This window comes from Hyperolius riggenbachi, chromosome 6 (genome assembly GCF_040937935.1).
Source record: "Hyperolius riggenbachi isolate aHypRig1 chromosome 6, aHypRig1.pri, whole genome shotgun sequence".
In the NCBI taxonomy this organism is placed as follows: Eukaryota; Metazoa; Chordata; class Amphibia; order Anura; family Hyperoliidae; genus Hyperolius; species Hyperolius riggenbachi.
This window is the reverse complement of record NC_090651.1, coordinates 55,330,077-55,342,082: the sequence shown is the minus strand read 5'-3', so window position 1 is coordinate 55,342,082 and position 12,006 is coordinate 55,330,077. Positions and strand designations below refer to the sequence as shown.

The window sequence follows — 12,006 nt, the reverse complement described above, 5'->3', positions numbered from 1 at the left end:
TAACTACAGTCCCGGTTCCTTCCACATTCATGCAGAAACAGTGCCAGGAAATTTGGGCCCAGGGCAAAGCCGAAAAACATCTCACCCTGCTCCTGCAAAAATCACGGCGGTGTTAATTACTATTCCCCCTCCAGGCCGCCTGGGGGTAAGATGTAAAACGCTGTTTTTAAAGAAATTTGGGCTCTGTCTTTTGACTGCGCCCAAATTACTGTCTGCGCGCCACTGCAGCTGTAATTCACATTACGGCCTATAGCAGCACACGGTGCACCCACATTTCCCAGCACCATTTTGCACAGTTTCATTCGTTCCCACACTCCAACCTTTCTGTACCCCTAGTATTATTTTCCCCCAGAGATCACCATTCTATTTTCTTTGTCAAATATTTCCTGACCCCCAGTATTCATAGAGATCACCCCCTAATATTAGTAGGACTACTGTGTTATTGAGTTATATAGCATCATCATTTTCCATGGTGCTGTACAGACTAAGCAACATGCATCAATGCAAAAAAATACAAACACATAATACGGAGTTGGTGCACAACATAAATGTCAAGATGACTAATACAATGTAAACAACAAAATTTAGAGCAAGTTAAAAGAAACAGAAGGGAGAGAACCCAGTCCTTAAACCAGTGCCTTGATTTAGGCCCCCAATCCTATATCACCCTATTTACCATCCCTCTCATCTTTCCTCTCTGGTGCATAACCCTACTGTGCCCCAGTTCTGATCTTCTCTAGGACCCCCCTCTCCTGTATTATTTTTTCCTGCTGCGTTACTTACCAGGATCCCCCATACTGGTCTACTGCTGGATCCCAGCCCTGCTCCAAAGTCCCCCTCTCTTCCTGTAACCCCTCCTTACTGTGTCCTTTTGCTACTCTTCTCTAGAGCCCTTCCCTCCTTCACATGTCCCTGCACTACTCTTCTCTAGAGACCCCCTCCTGTACCCCCTCCATCCTGTGTCCCTGTACTACTCTCCTCCAGAGTCCCCCTCTCCTCCTGTACCCCCTCCTCACATGTCCCTGCACTGCTCTTCTCCGGAGTCCCCCTTCTCCTCCTGTACCATTGCACTACTCGACCCCAGAGCCCCCCTCTTCTCCTGTACCCCTCTCCTTCCTGCGTCCCTGCACTACTCTTCCCTAGAGCCCCCCTCTCCTCCCTGCGTCCCTGCACTACTCTTCCCTAGAGCCCCCCCTCTCCTCCTGTACCCCCCTCTTTCCTGCGTCCCTGCACTACTCTTCCCCAGAGCCTCCCTCTCCTCCTGTACCCCCTCCTTCCTGCGTCCCTGCACTACTCTTCCCCAGAGCCTCCCTCTCCTCCTGTACCCCCTCCTTCCTGCGTCCCTGCACTACTCTTCCCCAGAACCTCCCTCTCCTCCTGTACCCTCTCCTTCCTGTGTCCCTGCACTACTCTTCTCCAGAGCCCCCCTCCTTCCTGTGTCCCTGCACTACTCCTCTCCAGAGCCACCCTCTCCTCCTGTACCCCTTGCTTCCTGTGTCCCTACACTACTCTTCTCTAGCGCCCCCCACCTCCTTCCTGTGTCCCTGCACTACTCCTCTCCAGAGCCTCCCTCTCCTCCTGTACCCCCTCCTTCCTGTGTCCCTGCACTACTCTTCTCAAGAGCCCCCCTCCTTCCTGTGTCCCTGCACTACTCCTCTCCAGAGCCCATCTCTCCTCCTGTACCCCCTGCTTCCTGTGTCCCTACACTACTCTTCTCTAGAGCCCCTTACCTCCTTCCTGTGTCCCTGCACTACTCCTCTCCAGAGCCCCCTCCTTCCTGTGTCCCTACACTACTACTTTCCAGAGCCCCCCCTCTTGCATTATGTTCTTCCTTTAACTCCAGCGACTTGCTCCCCCTTTCTGAACCCCATTCTTTCCTGAACCAACCAACCTCTGGTCTAATAGACGTCACCGCTCCTTCCTATGCCCCCATCACTTCTCAGCTCCAGAGTTCCCCATCCTTTATTCCTTATTCTGGCTCCCACAGTTTGCCTCGTACCTCCTCCTTCCTGTCCCCCCTCCAGGGACCCCCACTCCTGTACCACCAATTTCCTGTCCCCCAAAGCCCCTGCTCCTGGTTCCCATCACTCCTGCGCACCCCTGCCTTCCTCTGTCTCCAGCACTGCTCTGCAGCATTCTTGTGTCCCCTACCACAGGTCCCTGTGTACCCCATGTTACTGACTGGGGGTCCCCTCTCTCAGCTCCCCCGTACCTGCTCCGTCCCAGGGTCTCTTCTTCTCACACTCAGAAACTTATGCCGATGACGCGCGCTCCCCGTCTGACTCCGCCCCCTTCCGAGCTGCGCGGCCTCGTCTCTGCCTATTCCCGTCACTTGAGTGACAGCTTCCCCCACCTAGCCTCTGTTCTACGCATGCGCGTCCTGGCCACGCAGCCCCGTTTTAAGGTGGAACGGAGGAATCCATGCAACAGAGAACTGAAGCAAAAAGGTGTGTTGTTGCTCAGAGCAACCAATAAAATTTAAGTGGAACTAAACTTAGAAATTCCTCTTTGCTCTAAATTATTAGCCACAGCATGGTAAACAAATCTTAATTACAATTCATGTAAATGCTAAAAAATCTCAAATTTTAACTTTGTTTCACTTTGCAGTGAGCACTAAGGCCCCGTTCACATCTAAAATCGAAATTGCTGATGCCAGCGATTTTTATTTTGTCGGCAATTTTTTATTTTCTCCTCCCAGCGCTGGGGTGGGCGCTGCAGTTTTTGTAAAGCACTTTTAATAAGCGCTTTTTCAGAGCGATTGCGTTTCTTCACTCCCTAACACAAGTCAGGAAGTGAACTCTTTGACCAGGAAAAGAATAAATACAATGTATTTATTCTTAAAAAGGCGAACGCAATCGCTGTTCAAAGTGAATTTGTGAGCATTTGTGTTTTTCCTGTACCTTCCATTGAGGCAAAATCGCCTCAAAAATTGTACAGGCAGCGCTTTGCTGAGCGGATCGCAAACAAACCGCTCAGCTGTGAACTCTCATAGGGAATCATTGCACAAGCAGAGTATGGCAGCCTTTAGAATACAGCTTATATACTGGACATTGTTCTACAAAAAAAAGGAATTGGGTGCCTTAATTACATCAAGAAGGTTTCACAGGCATGCCTGCTAATTTATGACAAAAAGATTAGACCATTTGTTTGATTGAACCTCACATTCCAGACTTTATGCTGGGCATACACGGCATTTCCAGTCCTTATCAATCGAGCCGCTGATGGCTCGATTGATTATATCCAACAGGTCCGATGACCTGCTTGGATAGTTTCCCCACTCGATCCCCGCCAGCGGACAATAGCGGGGAATCAAGCGGCTGATAAGGAGCGCCAGCGGGGACGAGCGGGAATCGATCCGCGCGCATGCACGGATGAGCGGGGATGCACCGGCATCGAGCCAGTGGCTCGATCCGGCTCATAGTTGGCTAGGTGTATGCCTAGCATAAGGTACCCATACTCTTGTTCAACTTCCCGTCGATATATATAGCAGATTTGATCACTCTGATCGAATCTGCTGTGAAATCATTAACGCAAACGTTGACCGATCGACCGATTTCCATCTGACATCAATCAAATTCAGTCAATTGGTCCAGATGAAAAATTTTGCTCAACCGTCGGCAGGTCAGCGCTTTTTCAGAGCGATTGCGTTTTTCACTCCCCGATGCAAGTCAGAAAGTTAACTCTTTGACCCGGAAAAAAATTTCATGCTGAAACTAATTCAAAATCTGTGTGCAGTGTATGGGCAGGTAATAGATTGCTCTGTGATCAGATTCGATCAGAGAGGGATCTATCTGTTCGACCGATCTGGTGGCTATCGGCCAGTGTAAGGCTACCTTAACCACTTTTTAAGCCTTTCTAGACAAACATTCTAGTCCAGATAGGCTGCGTGCACTCCTGCCGGCCGCACACGCTCCTGCCGCCGGCCGTTAGCCCAGCGATTAATGAATGGGATTATAGATTCAATTCATTGATTGAAGCCCACCGCAGAAAAACCGACAGCCTCTTATAAGAGGCGAGTTAAAAAAAAGTTTCCTGGCCTCCTAATGCTTCCTGGAAGCATGATCGTACGGTTCCAGGACTTTTTGACTGTGACCATCTTGTGGCCAAATAGTAAAACTATACCCACATCCATTTTTCATTAAATAATTTTTTTACATTAAAAATTAGCTTTTTACCTCCCACACCAAAAATTACCCAAATAACATTTTTAAATAATAAAAAAAAAATTTACAATTTAAAGAAAAAAAAAAACAAATAGTTACCTAAGGGTCTGAACTTTTTAAATGATGCATAAAATGTGAAGAGGAGACATCTTAACTCATTCTAATACCACTTGGTCAGGCTACATACAATGTTTGTAGCAAGCAAAGCAAATTGTGGAAATCAAAACACTTTCTTACCATCAAAAAAACTAAAAAGAATTATGGCACAAGAAATAAAAAATGAAATAAAAAATATATCAAATAAAAAAAATGGATAGCAGGATTTAAAACCCATCACATCTGCACAAGAAATAGTAACCCTTATTTACCGATAAACCTTCATCTACAGTTTTGAACCAATGTATGAACTTAGTCTCTCTTATAAAGCTACGTACACACATGCGACAACGATCGTTCGTTGTGACCGACAAACGAACTTTTAATTGATGAAAGAACGACCTAAGTAAAGTTAGTTTTAAAAGGTGTGCAACGATCTGATCGTTAGAACGAACGTTACATGACGTAAAAGCAACTATTGCGCTTGCGCATAAAAATGAAAAGTTCCATGGAGAAATAGTGAAATGTCAAGCCTAGTACAAACGATCGTTTCCAACGATGTACTACTTTTGCAAACGATCGTCATTGGGAAAAATCTGCCAAACTAGATCGTTCGTTTTGAACGATCTAGCTCGTCCGTCGTTAGACTTAATGGTTGTTGGCTGCTTTTTTTCAAACGATCGTCGTTTGAAATGATCGGGGAATGATCATTTCAAACGACTATAGTCGCATGTGTGTACGCACCTTTAGTCTTTCGTTGTGCGATTTAAAGCCACCCATTAAAGGGAACCTTAATTCTAAAAAAAAAATGAGTTTCACTTACCTGGGGGATCTACCAGCCCCCTGCAGCCATCTTGTGCCCTAGCTGCCGCCAGCTAGTGTCGTTTTTGGCGACTCGTAGTCGGCGGGCCGCATTCCCTCTGGTGCAGGAAGCTATCACGGACATTCACACATACATTTTTGCGCATTGCAGGTGCAAACTTTACGTAAAAATGTACGTGTTACTGTCCGCGGCGCGATAGCTTCCTGCACCAGGGGGGATGTGTGCAAAGGTATGTGTGGTGGCCCGCCGACTCCGAGTCGGCAAAAATAAAACCAGCTGGTGGCAGGGGACCGATTACCCGTGAGTGACTGTGAGGGCACAGGATGGCTGCAGGGGGCTGGTAGATGCCAGGTAAGTGAAACTCATTTTTTTTAGAGTTAAGGTTCCCTTTAAGTGATGAGAAGATCACTTAAACTGTGACCACGTGAGCAGAAGCGTATGGGGACTGGGAGATCAGCATATACGGGTTTTTTTTTTTTTCCCCTGTTAACCACTTAAAGAGACTCCGTAACAAAAATTGCATCCTGTTTTTTATCATCCTACAAGTTCCAAAAGCTATTCTAATGTGTTCTGGCTTACTGCAGCACGTTCTACTATCACCATCTCTGTAATAAATCAACTTATCTCTCTCTTGTCAGACTTGTCAGCCTGTGTCTGGAAGGCTGCCAAGTTCTTCAGTGTTGTGGTTCTGTGATGCATCTCCCCCCTCCAGGCCCCTCTCTGCACACTGCTGTGTGTTATTTAGATTAGTGCAGCTTCTCTCTGTTCTATTATCTTTTACAAGCTGGATAAATCCTCCTCTGAGCTGGCTGGGCTTTCACATACCGAGGAAATACATACAGGCAGAGCTGTCTGCACTCTGCAGGAAGAAACAGCCTGACACTTCAGTGGAAGATAGCTGCAGGGGGAAAGAAACACACAAATGATCTCTTGAGATTCAAAAGGAAGGGTGTATACAGCCTGCTTGTGTATGGATGTATTTTCTATGTGTGGACATACTGTACATCAACCTACTTCCTGTTTTGGTGGCCATTTTGTTTGTTTATAAACAAACTTTTTAAAACTGTTTTTAACCACTTTTAATGCGGCGAGGAGCGGCGAAATTGTGACAGAGGGTAATAGGAGATGTCCCCTAACGCACTGGTATGTTTACTTTTGTGCGATTTTAACAATACAGATTCTCTTTAAGGACCACGCTATTTTTGGCTGATCTGTGCTGCGTGGGCTCTCCAGCCCGCAGCACAGATCATGGTTGTGGCAGGGCGATCAGACTTCGCCCCTTTTTTCCCCACTAGGGGGATGTCCTGCTGCGGGGGTCTGATCGTCGCCGCTCTGTGTGGCCGAGCGGGGGGGCTCCTCAAAGCCCCCCTCCGCAGCGATAGTCCTCCCTCCCTCCCTCTGGCTATGGGCGGCACAGGACGGCGATCCGTCCTGTACCGCCTCTAATAGGCTTTAGCCTATCAGACGGCGGCAATCCCGGGGATCACCGATCTCCTTTACGGCGCTGCTGCGACAGCAGCGCCATATGATGTAAGCACAAGGGATTTCTTCCCTGCATGTTTACAATTAGCCTGCGAGCCGCGATCGGAGGCTCGCAGGCTGTTCACGGAGACACCCTCCGTGAACTGACATGGAACGGCCGCTCGTTTCCATGGAAACACCACTTCGACCTGCCAACGCCTATCGCGTTAGGCAGTCATTAAAGGAACTCCAAGGAGTAGTTAAAAACAAAATCGGAACATACCTGGGGCTTTCTCCAGCCCACCGTAGGTCGGGAGTTCCCCCATCGTCCTCTTGGCTCCTCTCCCGGTCCCTCCGCAGAAATCACGACCGGCGACACCGGGGCCGAGTGTCAGGCTGACACTTCCTGAACGATGATGCTCATCGTCATCACGCCGGCCAGCGTGACAGTACTGCGCAGGTAAGTTCCGATTTTGTTTTTAATTACTCCTTGGAGTGCCTTTAACGTTGAACCTGTGATGGTTCATACCCTCACGTAGAGTCTGTCTTGTTTCTCCCACATAAATCAATATGATATTATAAATATCATAATATTATCTACCATTCCCGATCTACTTTTATAAAAAAAAAAAATGGTACATTCAGATTTCTCAGACAAACAAGAAAAGCTTTCAATTTTTCTGTACAACCGAACGCAAACAGTAAGGTTTTCCCTATTGAGGAGATAAGGATTCCCAATAGATGATACTTCTACTGAAATCAGACTGAATATGTAGTGCTGCAAGGTAAAAAGATCCATATGAAAATGATACTGATTTTTATGTGCAATTCTATGAAAATTGAGTGTGTTGTCTATATGTGGATGGAGCAGCAGCAAAAAGTCCAGGACCCACTAGAGATACTGGCCTTATCTCTTGCTGAGTTCTCCTATGAGGATGGGGGTCCTCCTTAGATTCTGTGCCACATCACTCACTGTCAGTTTTCTCACAAGAGTGTTTGCACTCACCCAATGTTCACAGACTACATAATAAGCAAAGGAAGTTAAAATCCTTGTAAGTGTGAACTTACTTGAATTAAAAAAAAAAAATCTCATTGCAAGAAGTGCGAACCCAAAACCAAAGGAAACTGGCACATTTTGCTACAATAACAGAAAGTACACCTACCAACCAATGTACAAATACCAAATTCTCAACAATATTTTCATATAACAGACCAATTCTGTGTTTTGTCTAAAGTCATTTACATTATATTTTTTTCAAACTGCATCCTTCAGAGGGATCTATGCAGGCGGCAGAAACTGTGGACATGACCGAAACCACCAATTTTACCTCTTCTTTCCCCAAGCATGCAATAAACTATCAAATCCTCTCGGTATGCTGTAAACAGCTTAATAGGTACAGTAGCAGTGGCTGCAGTGGCGTAACTAAGGAGCTTGGGGCTTAGTGCGAGTTTTACATGGGGCCCCAAGCACTGTATTGATATGGAGCCTCAACACTTACCAAGGACAACTGGAGTGTCAGAGAGGTGTAATTACAATTACAATTGCTAAGGTTCAGCATAGTACTAGTGCAAAGCTAATAAGATGGATGAAGGAGGGCCCCTAGTAGGCCCCTCCAGTCTAGGGGCCCTGGTGCGGTTGCAACCTCTGGAGTCCCTATTGCTTCACCACTGAGTGGTTGATATGCAGAAACAACAGTGCCTGATACAGTCCAGAGCAGAAAATAATGCAGGGTTCATTGACTGCAACTGTACAGTGTCCCTGTGAATTCAGCACAGTAGATCTCTAAGTAGAATTACTGGAAATTCCTGACACTTTTTATCGAGCTGAAGAAGCGGACAAAGATCAGCAAAACGAGTTTTCCTACAAGTGTCTGTTTAGCTTACCTCATGCAGGCTTTATCCTTCTTTTAGAGGTAAGCTACTTTATTTATTATTATTTTATCGTGATATCCAGCAACCTTCGTTTCAATCCGTGGCCTTCCTCCTCCTCCAGTTATAGCCAGTTAGCCCCCACATTTTTTTTGGGGGGGGGGGGGAGAGGGCAGCTTGTTCTCAGTTTTTTTAACTGCGATGTTCTTTTTGGATTACGAGCCACCTGAAGATCAGAGAAACCGAGTGAGGATGGATCTTCCTCACTGGCGATTACACTGTGGTTGCTAGTCTTGCAACCCTTATTTGTGAGTACCGCTCATATACTTATCTTCTATCTCAAGAATATCTCCAATATACTTCACCATAAGGGGCTCCTGCTGTCATCGTGTTTTTTCCTGTGTTTCTTGGAAGGTCTTTGGATCTCACTTAAAAACAACACAACCTTCAACTTAAAGGACAACCAAGGTGACGTGATGAGATTGGCACTATACATACACATGTCTAACACACAAATAACTAAACTGTGTTCCTTTTTTTCTTTCTCTGCCTGAAAGAGTTAAACATCAGGTATGCAAGTGACAGTTTCAGCCCAGTCGCACTGGGTCAGACTTTAGCATAGCCGCACTGATAGGTAATTACAGCCACAAAATACTTTCCTGTCAGTAAATGGCTTATGAGAGCAGGAAAGAGTTAAAAAGGCTCAATAATTCATAGATTTGAGCTCTAGCATACTTCAATGAAGGTGTCATTGAGCAGAAATAATGAAACAGTAAAAACTAGATTTAAATATGCTATAAACCTGTGAGATATCTGAAAAAAGTCATTTTTAGGAGAAGGATGATAGATACAATTGTTTTTCTCATCAATTTATTTTCACTTTGGATGTCCTTCAATGGGTAAACCAGGATACTGAGGAAACAGGAAAAAATAGAAAAGAAAAAAAACAGGAGCCAATAGTGCAAAACTGTTAGGCAACACGTTATAGTCAAAGGTTAGAGAAAATTACTCACACTTTTTGGGTTGCTCTGAAACGCAACCACTTATAGAGCCTACGAGACAATCCCACTCCTGCTTGAGTTGGAGTAACAGCCTCTAGGTGGTCGTTCTCTGGAACGTAGACTGCTGGATGAGGGAAATTGCCAACTGTAGGAGTAAACTAAAATTACAAACTTCGAAGAAAGGTGTAAATATTAGTAACTGGTGGGTGGCGGCACCCGATAAAAATAACATTTTTACTTTAAAACGTATTAAAATGGAGAGGTGGTTGGCTTACCTTACCTCATGAAAAAAACAAAATGTGTAGTGATTTAAGAATAGTTTATTGCACAATAGTACACTACGCATTTCGCAAGTGCTTTCCTGCTTCCTCGGGTTGTGCCTGGTGGATTTATTGGGTGCCTCTACCCACCAGTTAATACTGTTTACTATATGTTTTAACAAGCTGTTGTACACTGACATACGTGTGATAACTCTGGCGTTTACCATGTGTGGTCTGAACATCTCTAAATGGTTCATTAGGAAAGCGATTTTGCATGTCACCTGCTACTGAAATAGATGATTACTCCCAATTGAAGGCAATTTTCAGACGAACAGCGATTTTTTGAAGGATGAACAAATGTTTCTACAATCTTGTGACGTTGGTACAGGCATGAGATTACACAAACGATGTTTGGCAACTTGCGGCAATAACGACCGTCACACAGATCAGATCTTTAGGACCCCCAACGACTTCCGCGCAAAGTACCGTGATTACTTGAATTTTCGTTCGCGCCAGTCGTGTGCCGTTGTGTATACCCGCAGGCAGGAAGATGGATCGGGGAACGCTCGTCGCCGAGGGAGGTTCCCTCACACATGCCAAAAACATACAAGTAAGTTCATTTGCTTTCCACCAAAATTGGGTCTGGACTACGATACATACACTACACTATACACACATAGACATACGACTATGGTAGGGATTAGATTGTGAGCCTCTCTGAGGGACAGTTAAGTGACAAGACAATATACTCTGTACAGCGCTGTGGACAATGTCAGCGATATTACTAAATAATAATAATAGCTTTCTGGCTCCTTTTGTTTTTGCCTGGAAAGATGCTCTAAATCCAGTACTGAAATTATTTAAAGAGAAACTCCGACCAAGAATTGAACTTTATCCAAATCAGTAGCTGATACCCCCTTTTACATGAGAAATCTATTCCTTTTGACCATCAGGGGGCGCTGTATGACTGATATTGCGGTGAAACCCCTCCCACAAGAAACTCTTGAGTACGTACTCCTGTCAGTTTCCTGTCTGGGAACCTTGCTGCATTGTGGGAAATAGCTGTTTACAGCTGTTTCCAACTGCCAAAAAAAACATGCAGCAGCTACATCACCTGCCAACAGTAAAACTGTCACCATGTAATAAATGTCAGAATGTAAATCAGGGATTTAAAAGATTTAACAATGGGCAAACACTGACTAAATCATTTATACATAATTATTGTAAAAATGAAGCACTCGTTTTATTACATTATTTTCACTGGAGTTCCTCTTTAAAGGGGTTCTTTTGCGAAAAAAGTAGGCAGTTAGAAAATGTGACAGATGACAGGTTTTGGGCCAGTCCATCTTTTTAAGGGGGATTCTCAGGGCTTTCTTTGTTTTCAACAGCATTTTCTGAACAGCAGTTTAACTGCCAAAATAGCAAGATATCAGCCGGCCTCCCTAATCACTTGCACACTATTATGTCAGTTACATTTTGCAACTGTTGTTCAGGAAATGCTGTTGAAAACAAAGAAAGCCCTGAGAATCCCCCTTAAAAAGATGGACTGGCTCAAAACCTGTCATCTGTCACATTTTTTAACTGCCTATTTTTTTCGCGAAAGAACTCCTTTAAGAGGAAAACTGCAAACTGCACTGACTGCAGAAGCAGACATGTGACTATTGTAGAAGAGTCACTAATCTGACAACCTTTCAACATTCTTGCTATGTTCCGACTTCAACTTTTGCCACAGTTAGTACAATATCCAGTTTGCTGCTTATTTCAGGAATCCATGGCATGTAACCTTAGTAAGCAGTCTCATTGTTTTGTTGTGCCCAATGTATTTACAATTAATATTACTTTCATGTCATCTGTTCATAGTGCATTTTGATCAGAATTAATAAATGTATCCAATGCTTTGATTTCAGCTTTCGATAACTCCTACCCCCCCCCCCCCCCCCCCCCCAAAAAAAAAAGAGAATACATCTCTGAAAGTTTTCATTAGTACATACCATATACTAAGTATTTAAAATGTTCATTTTTTTTACAAAAAGTATTTTTTACCCATGTATTTCTGCTGGATATTCATATACAAAATTATTTTCTTTTAGGCCCGATGCACACCAAAACCCGCTAGCAGATTTTGAAACGCTTTTTGTTATTTTTCTGTAGCGTTTCAGCTAGCATTTTGCAGTTTTGTGAAGCGTTTTTGGTGTAGTAGATTTCAGATATTGTTACAGTTAAGCTGGCCACTAACGGTCCAATTTCTAGCGAAAAATCGTTCGAGCGATCAGAAATTCTGATCGGACGAAAAATCCTTCACTACACCATCAAATAACCAATCATTGCTTCCT

General features: G+C 44.5%; 1 protein-coding gene across 4 annotated transcripts in view; it reads right to left on the bottom strand.

The window, feature by feature from the left end:
* The window catches only part of JAK1 (Janus kinase 1), a 199,629-nt gene extending 190,182 nt beyond the window's left edge, over nucleotides 1–9,447 (bottom strand). For 2 of the 4 annotated variants that reach the window (XM_068239307.1, XM_068239305.1), the window contains exon 1: nucleotides 2,213–2,314. The gene's annotated coding sequence lies outside the window, so the exon portion shown is untranslated. Of the gene's footprint in view, nucleotides 1–1,891; nucleotides 1,989–2,212; nucleotides 2,315–9,425 lie in introns of those variants that run through there. The other 2 variants (XM_068239306.1, XM_068239308.1) reach the window with 2 other exon arrangements.
* Nucleotides 9,448–12,006: the final 2,559 nt, after the last annotated feature.